Raw genomic sequence first — 13,902 nt, 5'->3', positions numbered from 1 at the left:
TCTGTCTCTCTGTCTCTCATGGTAGTAACTAGGGCTAGTGATATGTGTGTGAGCTGGGCAGTCCCACAGGACCCTGTCCACTGCTGTCTCTGTACAAAAATTCAGTTCTGTTTCCTTTTTTAAAATCACTTTATTCAGTTATACATAATGTTATGGTTCATTTTGACATGATTCTACAAGTATGAAACATAATTTGCTCTAATTCGGTCTCCAGTACTTCCCCTGTCCTCCTCCTTTCCATTTCCGTTCCTCTATTCTACTGATCTTTCTTCTATTCATTTTTAAAAATTAGTTCCTTTTGCATATTCATATATGTACATTGGAAAGTTGGGGCAGATTTATTCCACGACTCTTCCCCCTTCCTGTCTGTCTTTCCAACTCCACAGTCCCCTTCCCCTATTCCATTGATCTCTCAGAAGAGATTCTATTTTCATGGAATCCTCTCTCACTTTTCTTTTCCTTCCCACCTAGTATTGGTCTTGAAATTCTTAATAACTTTTGAACAAGCGACCCTGCAATTTTTTTTGCACTGGGCTGTGCAAATTATGTAGCTGGCCCTGGTGGAGCTGGTGTGATAACAATGTGCCTTTAACTTTTACTGATGGTTTCCCTTCTCCGCCTGACATCTGCCCCCTATTGGTCTTTCCTGTACTTCTTGATAATTAACTTGCCCTTGAATTCTTGTCACAGGATCTATTGGGAAACTCCAAACTATTCCACTGCCAAATATTATATTCTTGAAAATAATTCAACAAGCCAATCCTACTATTTTATCAAAATAAAACAATAATGCACACAAGTTTAATAGTCATCAAAAATAAAGTCATGGGTATAGCACCTGTCATTCCCAAACCTAATGGGAATATCAAAGGGGCTTGATTAGAAAATAACGCCCAAATAAGCTTCCTAGTTCCTCTGCACTGCAGACCAATTGCTCAGGTGAATCCAGCATGCAAATATCTCCCTGGATAAGTAGGGCAATAAACAGCAGCAGAGCTGACATTTAAACAATGGCTCTGCATGCCATCTGTTTTAAAGAAATTATTTGTCTCTGCCAGCATGCCAAGAAGGATAAGTTCACATAATTTAGGAACTACGAAGAGAAGTAAGTTCTTGATCATCTACAACAATAGGATTCTTTATAGTCATCAAGTCATTTTTGGTAATGCCTAAGGAAAATTTTAAAGAACAGGCCAGGCAAATTGACCTTTATGTAGAATTTAATATCAAGGCGAGAGATTAGCGTGATGCAATCTTCAAGTAAATTTAAGAAAAAGATGTAAACAAGGATTCTGGTTCAGAATCAGATCAGATAAGCTCAACAAATCCACAGCCTATGGAGTCTCCATTTTCATACCCCTAAGGTTTAGTACAATGCCTGGAATGAAGACAATACCTAATAAATATTTAGTAACTGAACTGAAGTTGGTTTATGGCTGTGCTTTGAGGTTTGAGCACTGGATAATTAAAGCAACTTACCCCTAGCTGTGGAGCAGCTTAGTTTTTTTGTGCACACTAGAACTTTTCAAATGGGCAAAACATCAGGACATGAGACAGTTTGGGAGGAAGAGGATGAAGGCAGAAAGGATCAGGTAAGATGCTGCAGATGACTGGTGGTGATGGTTCAGGTGCATTTCAGAGTGTGGGGAATGTGATGCTTGAGGACTTGCTGGGAACAGAAGGCCATCCTAGGCCTTTTTATCCATGTGTGAGGTTTATGAATAAGAGCTTCCAAGACTAAGTTCTTCTGTTATAAGGCAGTCTAGTCTTCCATAGGACTCTTGTCATCACCTAGGATGAATTATGAACAAGACAAGGACACTTCTTCATGCCTTATCTTCCTCACCATTCAGAGAGATAACACCTAGAGTAACCTATACATTAGATAGTCCTAAATAACTACAACAATGAAGACCAACAATTGTGTTCTTGCTCATACCTGGAGTAGTTTCAAGTGCTCACGTGCACAAGTACACTTAATGCTCCTTTCAATGTTACTTCAAATATTACTATTATCTCCATTTGGCAGATGACGAGATGAAGGCTCAAAGAGGTTCAGGAACTTGCTCAGGGCCTCTGTCTGCATATGTAACACACTGGCTATAAGCCTGTCAAGGGAATCAGTGGAAGCACTCTCCAAAATGCACAGCTCTAGGCAAACAGGTGGTGGTCACGTGACCGCTATGCACAAAGTCTAAGTTCTGCTCAGAGACTGCTGGTTCAGCTTTGCAACTTGTATAATTCAGAACCTGTTAACTGAAACACTCCTCTCACAGACTCATGGGACATGGGAACTCAAATCGACATGGATGGTTGCGGACAGTCTGATGTTCAGGTAGAAACTGGTTACCTCAAAGATTATCAGAAGCAGCAGTCTGTTTCTGGAACAAATTCTCCTCCCTCTGTGGCTGAACAGACTTAGACACAGAGAGATGAAACGTTTTGCACCAAGTCATAGCATCCAAAATTTCAGTCTCCTCTTGACTGCCAACATCCATTACTACTGCCTCCTCCTTGCCACTTTTCTCCTTTAAAATCTGATTCAATTGTAACTTAGAATATGTGAAGTAGTACTTTAAAGAAATTATGTTTATGTAGGAAAGTGATTGATTTTTAAAAAATACTAACAGCAGAATAATGTGCAAATACTTTTGACATTAGGAAAGCATTCTAATGACTAGGTCAACAGAGGAAAGAGTGTCTTTGGAATGTACCACTTTGCCTGGAAGCAAGATAACTGATTCCTGTCCCAAATACACACTTGCACTTGATTCCTTCCAAAAGGGCTCTCAAGGTGGAACACAAGGCTGAGTTTCAAATGGGCAGAAAGTCACCTTAAAGTAGATTTTCCTTCCGTTTGGGAGTTGACATAATCCAGTTACAGGCAGAGACTGTTTATCATGGTGGCATGAAAGTCTCTCTTGAAATTCCTTCTGCTTTTATAATCAAACAATAACATATCCAGAGTATAGGTTTTAGCTACGCAAGAAACATATTGGAAATTGATTCAGTGCTTCTGGCTAGGCTGTGACAATGTTTCATAACCCGGTAACCTCTCAGCTCATTCTGTCCCCTTCCTGAAAAGCTTTTAGCTGTACCAGGGTGTGAAAGCAAAGATAAAGCAAACATCTTTTATCTGATTGTGTGCAAAATGAGTGCAGCCAACACTGTACCAGCGATAAGATGATGGCTAAATGACTCTTCTCACATTCTATCAATGGGCTGATGAAAGAAATTAAGACTGACATTGATAAGTTATTTTCTCAGGTGCTACCAATTTTAAAAAAAATGAGGACTTCTCTTTAGAAGCAGCCAACTATGCCTGCATGTCTATGACTCATTAAAAAGAGTACCCAGATCAGTTCTGTGTTGTAATAGATTTACTGCATACTGATAGTCTCCCTTTCTTTGTAGCCCATTCTCCTTCTCTTGAGCACATCTCTTGTTTGAGGATTTGTTCAAGCCAAGAGCATCCTGTTTCCAAGACTGCTTTCCCTGCTCTCAGCTGCACATGTCATTAAACAATTCAATTTTCATCTCCACGATTTGCTACAGCCCTCACCTGATCTATCCTTCTAGCATCTTATTACTCTCAAGCTAATACATTTGTTTTTCAAACATGCCAGAGTTAATAGATACATGAAGTGAATCCTGGTGGACTTTGACATATTTTAGTAAAAGATATTTGTATATGTGTGTACAGATTCATATAACTTTTATTGTTATGTAAAATGCTTATAACTTTACTCATTAGTTCTTCAATATCAGTCCTTCCTGGGATTGCTTTTCTCCTGATAGATGTCCATTTGTTAGAAATCACTGTAGCAAGGATGTAATGATAGAAAACTCAGTTTTGTTTTGTTTTAGCTTAGGAAAATATACCTGTCTACTCTGGTTTTTGAGGCATAGTTTCTCTGAGTATTCATTTCTAGACTGATAATTAATGTATCTCAGCACACTGAATATCCAATTCCATTGTTTTCTGGCATTCATTGTTGCTATAGAAAAGTTCATTGCCATTTGACCTGTCATCCTTTACTAGGTAATCTGTATTTTACTTATGTTTAAATATCTTTCATTTATTCCTGGTGTTCTGCATTAAGATTTGCCTTCGTGTAGATTTATTTTATCTTGCTTAGAACTAATTTGGCTTCCTGAATTTGAGAGTTGGTAACTTTATTCAATTCTGCAAACATCTCAGTTGTCATCTATTTTAATGTTATTTCTGCCCTGTTCATTCTGTTCTCTCCTTCTGGAGTTGCAATTAGATGTATGTGGGTTGCATTATCTTGTCCTTCAGGTGTCTCTGATTCTTTCCTATTCTTCACATTGTTTGTCTATGATGCATTTTGTGTAATTTCCCAACTCTTATCAGCAATTATCTCTTCAGTTGTGATAAACATTATCTAACCAATTCCTACTTTGTTTGAAGTTCTATTGTGCCTTTTTTCGAACCCAACTGCTCATTTGTTTGTTCCTTTAACTTTCATTTTCCATTTTTATGTCTTTTGATATACTAATATTTTTATATTCTCTACTGGATAATTTCAAATTCTATAGTCTTTGCAGGATTCTTTCTATAGATTGTTTTTCTTTTCTTTTTTCTGAGTATCACTAATGAACTAATGAGCCATTTTCCCCTCTCATATTGTAGTGATTTTTTTTTTAATTGAGTCAATTGTCCTTGGAACCTTATTTGTATGTAAAGTTTAGAGTGGGTGTCTAAAGAGAGCATTTGAGTTGGATTTTGCCGTTCTCTAGGAAATACTATCAACTTTAGTCTACATTTTTTAAAAAAACCTTTTCATTATGATCAGTTTCAAATACACTCCAAAAGTGTGATAGATCCTCAGATGCCCATTGTCCGACTTTAAAAATATTAATATTTTGCTATTTTTGTTTCATCTATTCCTCCTTCACTTTCTTCCCTGGAGTATTAAAAGCATTAGTGGGACTATTTTAAAATATCAAGCTGGGAGATTTAGGAGACACAAAGAAAGTGAATTAGGTCCCTGAGCTAATGATTCAGAGTCTGCAGAGGAGAAGGTTTCCTTTTCTTTTTTTCCCAGCTAGAGCTAAGACTGAGTTAAGGCTTAGTCAGGTTCTTATCTTCAAAGCCTTCCTCTGCAGGGTGGGTTTGCAGCGACTGCCCTTGGGAATCCAACTTTATGCTGCAGGTAGACAGCAGGTCTCTTTGATCTAACATCTCACTTTCCTTGGGCCTTCTGCTTTCAATCTGTCAACAGTTTAGCTCCTTAATACAAGGCTCCATAAAGTGTGACCACCTGTTCCAGTATGTCTAGTTTTGAGGGTTTCCCAGGATATAAGAATTTTCAGTGCTAAAACCAAGAAAATCCCAGGTAAACTGGGACAGCCGGTCCCCTAGCTCCAGCTCACCAGAGATTAGCACAGAGTCCCTAAACAAATGCTGGCTATAGCACTCTCCTAAGGCTTTCTTCCTAGCCTCTGATGAATTCCTCGCTTGTACCTCAGTCATACATTTGAGGAAATGTGCAGATTTTATATTGAAATCTATACTTTTAGGTGTAGCATTCTGTACAAAGATATTGAAATTCTAATTTGGCTTATTGCCAGACAAATGGAAGTCTCTGACGATTTAAAAAAATTTTTAAGGACCTGAGCCCACATTTTCTAATGAACCATATTTCATATAAAAACCTAGATTTGAAGCTTCTGGTGAAAACATAAAGACTTGGCAACATTAGGTTAGCAATCTTCTAGGATAATAACTGGAGTTACTTCCCTAGGATGGGTCATGATCTTTCCATTCCTCAAAATTCCCATCAGGGGCTGAGGTTGTGGCTTGGCAGTAGAGCCCTCACCTAGCATGTGCGAGGCCCTGGGTTCGATCCTCAGCACCACATAAAAATAAAGAAATAAAACAAAGGTATATAAAAAATTCCCATCACTTCTCTGATTTACTCACGTGAACTACAAAACCTGCCTGGATCAGTCATTGACCCAGGGACTTCTTTGACTTCTGGACAAATACTCTAATTAAAGGATCCTTGGTCTCTGGGACCAGAACAGTGATCTTCCAAAATACTTAGTCATCATTAAGAATTCTTATTTACTTTGTTTTACCTCAACAGATAAATCTGGATTTGAATGATGACTATACTACATACCAGTCATGCTGCTAAGCAGAGTGCATGACCTTTAAGTTCATCCATTTCTTCATCTGCATTATATCATATCTATGTTGGTGTGAGGATAAAACAAGGGGCAGACATAAAATACTTAGGTCAGTGCCCACCACACAGAAATCTCTTAATAAAGAATCAATAGTGGGGCTGGGGTTGTGGCTCAGTGGTAGAGCATTTGCTTCACATATGTGAGGTACTGGGTCAGATCCTCAACACAACATAGAGAGAAATAAATAAAGATATTGTGTCCATCTACAGCTAAAAAAATTTTTAAAAAAAGAATTGATAGTATATAATATATAGCATTATCTTACTTCTTCCAGAATTTTCTGTCACATGAGCAGCTTTCAGGATTCTTATATGAGGCACATTGCCATTGACCTTGTTTTGACCCTCACCTATGCCTTATTATGCCATAGTCATAGACACATTCTTATACTTAAGTGAATTAGTTGTGCATAGGAAATTGAGGGAACTGTACAAAAAAAAAAAACAATGACGACAAAAAAGATCTCTCTATATATAACTAGTTCAGTTTCTTCAGCTTTGTACTTCAGAGAAATCAGCCTTGGGAAAATGTGGAAAAAAGGAAGAACTTAATGTGTCCCATCCATTACCTTTTCAATGGGCCCTTCCCCTTTGGGCACTTGGGTTAATTCATGGTACTCCCTAGGACTGCAGGTCTGCCTCTGCCTCTGGCAGCTCAACTTCCTGATTTGCAGCATGCCATCCTTACCTTTCCTAAATGTCAAATCCTTCCTTCTTGTACTTCTGAATCCCCAGGCAGGAAAATGTACCTGCCCCATAGCTCATTCTTTTGAGGTATTAGTTCACCACTGCAATCAGCCAGTGATGCTTAGCATGAGTTTTTCCAGAGACCATATGCATCATGACAAGTGACTAGAGGACTTTCTATTCAATGCAGTCACCAATTGGTGGCTGTCAAACATGTCCTGGTAGGCTGGCAGGGGTGCTTTTGGAGCAGGGAGGCTTTTGGAAACTCGTAAATATTGCCAGTGGCCCATCCTTTTACACAAATAAATAACTCTATTTATCCAAGCACAGCACTGATGAGGAATGGTATTTCATGAGGATAAAGGTGCCTACACAATTTGGTTGGCCCAAAGCTAAGTGAAAATGTGTTTTTATTTTAAATGTCAAAGTGTGGGCATCATAGTGATAGGATAGGTACCTTTTATCATGGTCATCATTTAAAACTTTCCAAAGTCCATGTGTTGTCTGTAAGTTCAAAAGTCTGGGTTTGACTTTCAAGGTCTCCACCACCTGGTCCCATCCCATGAACCCAACTCTGTCTTTACTTCATCCTCAAAATCTGTCCTGTACTCTGCATAAGCTGGTCTCTTACCAATTGCCCTCCCCCATAATATGCCAGGAACCTATCTCCAGACCTTTGCTCTTGATTTGAAGAACACTTCTCTCTTTTAGGACATCTCTCTTACCAACAGATAAAAATCAATGCTCTCAACTCCACCTATAGCTGGGTTGTACCCTATTGCCTTATATGTATGCAGAGAATACCTCTATCTTACCAGTGATCACACTGTATTCAAATTATCTGTTTGTGTTTCTATTTACCTACTGGATTGGAGTTGTAGAGGGAAGACATTATGTCTTATTTATCTTAGTATCCCCAGTATCTGACGCAGGGCATGACTTGCAGAAAATACACAATATAGTCTTATTGAATAAAATAGAATTTAGCTTCCTGGTGCAATCTATACGAGTAAATATTTTATAGTAAGAAAAAAGTCATACCTTCAACACTCTAAGTATACAATTCTCTTTCCACTGGAAAAAAATGGAGGGAGTTAAAAAAGTGCGATTCAGTATGCTCACAAACACATAGATCTCCACCAAAGCTTTATCTGGCGAGTCTCTCATAGTGAAAAGAAGGTACACATAAGAGCAAGTGGACAGACGGTCAACCCAGAGAACAAGCCATGATGGAATGAGAAAGAAGGAGGGTCATAGGGCTTGCTACACAACCGATACTCAATGGATGAACAATCATATATTATTTCCAGTCCTTAGTCAAAAAGATGGTCTGGTTTTCATGGGTCATATAGACCAGACATGAAGCTAACATGAGTCTACAGTTCATTCTGCCTTGGCCAGATGTAAATCTCTCCCTTTGGAGTTTGTTACCCAAAGTCAGTTTTAAATAGGTGAGTTCAGTGCAGCCATAGTGAAAACATCTTTGTCTAAGCTACTACTCTTCAGTGCCTCTTAGGTATCATTTGTAAGTATAGAAATACAGGGCTAAAAATCACCCTCCTAAGTATTAATATGGGATTAGAATCATGTAAAACCATACCATCCAATTCTCCATCCATAAACATTATTATTTAGGTAATTTCCAATGTGCTGCCAGTCTTCAGAGGTTGAAAGAACCTGTACCATCCAAGCAGTAACTAAGAACATTTCCACTTCCCACCCATATTTTGCATAGATCATCAGTAGCTCACTCTTTCCATGACTAAGTCTAAGTTGGCACACTATTCATAATCATCCTTCCTCTCAGAAAGCTATGAAAGTCTGGTCAACTTTCTAGGATCTGATTTAATTTTATTTGAAATATAAATACCATTCCTCTACATTAAATTTCTAAATTTTCTTAAAATTTTCTCATTAGAGAAAATTAGTAATATTCTTGAAATAAAACACAAATTATCAAAAATTTCAACTCATTGGCAGCTACGTACGGTACTAGAGCCCTCCTGTCCCACAGCTTTATTTTTAGAGAAAGGAAAGTTCTAGATGCTTTGTATTCCATAAGAGATTTATTTGAATCTCTGTGTACTTTGTTGGTGACTGATTATGTATTTTTTCATAAATATGGTGGTGGAAAATTAATCCAAGTTCAATACATTTTCTCCAAAAGTTCCTCAAGATTAACTGTCTAAACAGAGAGCAATACAAGTACAGATTGTGCAAAATAGCAACAAAGCATAAGTCACTGAAATCAACTGCATCTTTCACAATAACTCTCCAATTTTCCTATGACTTTCTTAAATGACAGTGATAATTTGTGTTCCTGTAGCACAGATCAGCTGAGGTTGGAAAAGATAACATAAGTGGGGTGGGCAACAGGCTAGATGTGAGACATCCTCTAATTTCCATTTTCTCCTTTGTTCAGAGTTAAAGAAATCTTTATTTCTTGTTGGACATATTGTTGTCTGCCTGGAACAGTGCTTCCCATCCTATGGGACCAACTTAAAGCCAATGAGATGTTAGCAGAAAGGATGTACAACTAATGGGAAGTATTCTTAAATAGATGGACTCTGTCCTTCACCATCCCTTCTTCTTTCCTACCAGTTGGACAGTGGACACAAGAATGGACATTGTAGAGTCTGAGGGGACACTTGAGATAGAAATCACATGAGGAATGGAATCCATCTGAGAAACAGCTCCCCCTTTGGAGTTTGCTGTTGGTATTTTCCATGCTGTTTCCTTTGGCCATTTCTCTTTCCTTTGTGGACGAAATCCTATCACTTAGGACAAGACTGGAGGAGTCTGGCACCCTTTTATTAGCCTAGGCCACCTCCCTCTGGAGTTTCATGCCTAACAGCAAGGCATTTTTATTCTTACTTAAACCACTGGAGCTCTGAGCTCCTGCCTAAATCTAATACAATTGGTCCTAACAGGATAATTCAGTCTTAGGCTTTTTAAAAAAATGTGTTTAAAAACACATTTGTTTTTCTATCAGGGCTCTGAAACAATAAAGTGGGTTCAAATGAGGTGAGTGCCAAGGTCGGGCTTCTTTCTCTAGTAAGTGAAGCACTTGATTCAAGAGTCTGGGAGACTGTCCTTCTCCCCTGACCAAAGAAACAGCTACAGCTATACCTGCTCTGGCACCAGGACTGTTCTGTTCTTCTGGGGGAAGAAGTTGCTGCATGTGCAGACTTTCATTTGAATCTGGCACAGCAATTCTTCAACAATAACAACTCTACACCCTGTGACTCTTTTATTCCTTCTGCCTCCACCTAAGTGCAGACCAGGCACAATACTACTGAAGATTAGATGCTTTATGGATGGATCATAAAAGTTGACAGGAACAAGGTCTATGTGTTAGGTAAAACAGTCTTTGTTCATGCAATCTCATAGCTCCTCTATTTGACTCAACATAGCTTTGTCTCATTTCATTTCCAGCCTTAAGGCAGAACTAGGATTATTAAAAAAAAAAAAAAAAGATCTCTTTCTCCTGGTACTGCTGCTTGTGCTGTTCATTATCTGAGGTAGTCTTGATCCCTTGATCCTGCCCTTTCTTCCTCACCCCATAATGTGCTCAAATGAACACTCTGAGTGCCTGAAACTTATAGCTCCAAGAATTCCACTTAACTAGAGGTAAAACTTTACCTGATTCCTTGCTACAATGCAAATGCATGACCCGAAAAGATACTGGCTTAATTTGTTACTATAGTAACTTGAGTTAGTTTACCATATTAGCTAGCTAAAGTCTAGGAAAAAACAAGGAATGAGGCAAGGAAAGACTCTGCAAAAATGGAAATGAATTGGCTTATGCTGTTAAGTCACCCAAAGGTACTCGTTAAGCACCTATTACCCTCCTGCATGATACATTAGCTGCCAGCAAGAGAGGCCAGCTGGGGAGGAATGGAAGGTGGACAACAGATTGGAGGGGGAGCATCCCTGGGAGATAGTATCATCAGTTTCTATGGTAGAAGGGAGAACTCCAAGGCAGTTCACAGAGCTATCCAAGGAAAGCCAGATCATTTGAGCTGGACCATGTCCTTTGTCATGCTACAATGTGGTGGCAGGAACCCTCCCATTGGCTCCTGCAGAAGAGATTAGGAGTATACTCCATTGATGAGGAGGAATACAGAGGTCTCATTCAACCATGGAGCACTGAAAATTTACTCACTGGACAACTGGGTAGATTGTTCTTTTAACTCTTTTCAGTTTGGGGAAATAACATGTATACTTCACTTCATGAGTCTCCCGTGTATACTTGTTTTTGTAGATACCATTGGATTCTGCTTGGCTTCTTCCTTAAATTCCTTAAATTATATTTTATCCTGTTTATAAGAATTTCCAAATCCCTTGTCTCCACTTATGGAATTATTTTTGATGTTTAACACCAGCTGAAGTTTTAAATATGAGACAATGGTATTTAAGTTACTATTTGTCATTTCATCTTAGTAAATAAATAGTAGAATATACACAGTGAAACTACTATAGTTAAGTAGCAGTAAACAAAATTTAGAAGTATGGTGGTTGTGATCATTTCTGTTAATACTTCCATTAGGCTAGGCTATCATTTGTTAGTTGTTTATTAACATGGAAGTCTGACATTTAGTAGGACAATTTTAAAGGAAAAAAATCTAGTGGCACTATTTTACTCGTTTCACAAACCCTTAAATTTTAACATAGAATATGCTTACTTAATATCTTGTCTTATACACCCATAATGTTTTGATTAAACTAATATTATTACCCCAACCATAGAAATGCAAACATTTAGATTCACAACTTTATTCACTATTCTCTTTTTAGAAATTTTTTTTAGATGTTTAAGGACCTTTATTTTATTGATTTATTTATATGTGGCACTGAGAGAATTGAACCCAGTGCCTCACACATGCTAGGCAAGTGCTCTACCACTCAGCCACAACCCCAGCCCTCTTCACTATTCTTCTGTCAAAGATATTGGTTGATATTTAACTGGAAGAAGAGCATACTTCAATTTGCTCAGGTGCTATCATTGAAAATGCTATATTTTCAATGGTTATAGAATATTATAAGCATATATATAAACACTGGTTGGACAAAAGGAAAATCACTTTTGTCAGGGTGCAAAATACATATTTTCAGCCTTTCTTGGGGAATGGAGACAACCACTTGACTTCAGTGAGTCTTATTCAGTCTTAAAATGGAGGAGCTTTGTAAGAGGTGTGTGGTGATCCTATTGGTGATCTAGCCCCAGAGGTAGTCTCAATCCTCCACTCCTTGCTACTTGAAAAAAAATGCTGGAGTGCCATACTTACTTTCCCATCATCTTTTGGAGCTAGGAGTAACTGGATGATCTAGTTCTCACTAATGATATGTAAGATAGAATCCATTGGCGGGAGGGATTCTGGGGAGAGTTTGCTCTTCCTTATGTTTTGTGTCTCAAATGTGAATGGGATGCCAGGAGTGGAGGGAATTAATTTGCAACCAGAAGCAACAAGCATGCAAAAAAAAGCCAACATGGAATGATGGTTGAGGAGACAGGTACAATGGATCAGGCTTTTGATAACATTGCTGAGCTGCTACACATCTCTCTTCTTGAGACTTGTAATTATGTAAGCATGTTTAAACGATCTTATTATTTATAAGTAATGCTTTGCCAGGTTTGTTTGTTGGTTTACTTGTGGTCATTGCATCTTATAGACTTTCTATGATTTTGAAGAGATAAGTGTACAATGATCTGAAGACAAAGTCAATTCACTGTCACAGAGATGGTCCAAGTTTACTTCCATGATGAAGGAAATGTCCGTACAGAACATACAAAATATGTGGCCACTGAACACTTGAGAGTGTGGCTAGTGTGATTGAGAAACTGAATCTTTATATTTACTTTTTATTTAATTCTTTCATTTTTTAGTGAATTTTTAATTTTATCTTGCTTTAATTAATTTAAGCTGAAATAGTCACATGTGGCTAATGGCTGTCATGTCTAACAGTGCAGATCTAAAGGATTACTAGTCTACTAAAAACATTTAGATTACTATTGTTATCTTGAACAAAAATTCAGCCTCTAATTTATATATGCTATTTTATAAGCTGAGAACATCTCATTATGGAAAAATGATGATTCAGCGGGGCTTTACATAGCATCGTGTTTGAAGGCTGTTAAACAATACTAAACAACATTTAACTTGCATATTAGCTAACTATACAGAACTGATACCAATTTAAGCATTTCACATTGACAACTATAATAAATGATGTCTTTTTGGAAATAGAATCTTATTCACACTACATTCATTCAGTTGTTTGTTAAGACTTTTGTATTCCCAATCACAACTGAAAAGAAAAATAATGGTGTGCCAGACTCATTAAGCGGAGGGGGTACAACAACTCTCTGAGATAAATTGTAAATTATAGTTTGCAGAAGATGGCTGGGTATACTGGCAAATCAGCCCAAAGTGTCCCCACCAAGACCTGTGGGATACCAAGAGCTGACAGACACTGCAGTGAAAATATAAGAGCAAAAGACACATGATTACACCGGGAACCAGCGATCTGTATGGCTGTCTTGTCCTGGAACATGGAATTCAATGCTCTCTGCTATACCCAAATGTGATTTGGACTAATAATCCCATCACCCCTTAGCATGCTCACATTCACAGCCATTTTCGAGCCTAAGGAACAACTAATTCTACAAGGATCCACGGTGGCCTGGAGCTGTTAAATTAGCACTTCTTCAATCTCCTGACAAGGATCACAGTCACCAATAACTCTTCCATCATGGTTCCCTCCCAGCTGAAAATAGCTCAGTCCCTTTGTGCTGGGAACCCTAGTTCCTTTCTATCTGGTGTTATGCACAATTTTATGAAATAGCTGACAAGTTGAACTTAACAGAGAGACAGGTCTGCCCGTATTCAGGGTTCTAACTAGAAATGATGAAGAAAATGAGTTGAATATTTTGCAGTTCTATTTGGTTCTATATGTAAAACATAAAATTTTTAAAATTTTTCAATTTAAGAAAGTCACC

At 38.0% G+C, this 13,902-nt stretch overlaps 1 protein-coding gene across 1 annotated transcript in view; it reads right to left on the bottom strand.

The window, feature by feature from the left end:
- Nucleotides 1-13,902, bottom strand: part of Nckap5 (NCK associated protein 5) — a 762,699-nt gene that overhangs the window by 28,518 nt on the left and 720,279 nt on the right.

This window comes from Urocitellus parryii, chromosome 1, assembly GCF_045843805.1.
Source record: "Urocitellus parryii isolate mUroPar1 chromosome 1, mUroPar1.hap1, whole genome shotgun sequence".
NCBI classification, from domain to species: Eukaryota; Metazoa; Chordata; class Mammalia; order Rodentia; family Sciuridae; genus Urocitellus; species Urocitellus parryii.
Note: the sequence above shows the minus strand (reverse complement) of the source record. Positions and strands in the feature narration are given on the sequence as shown.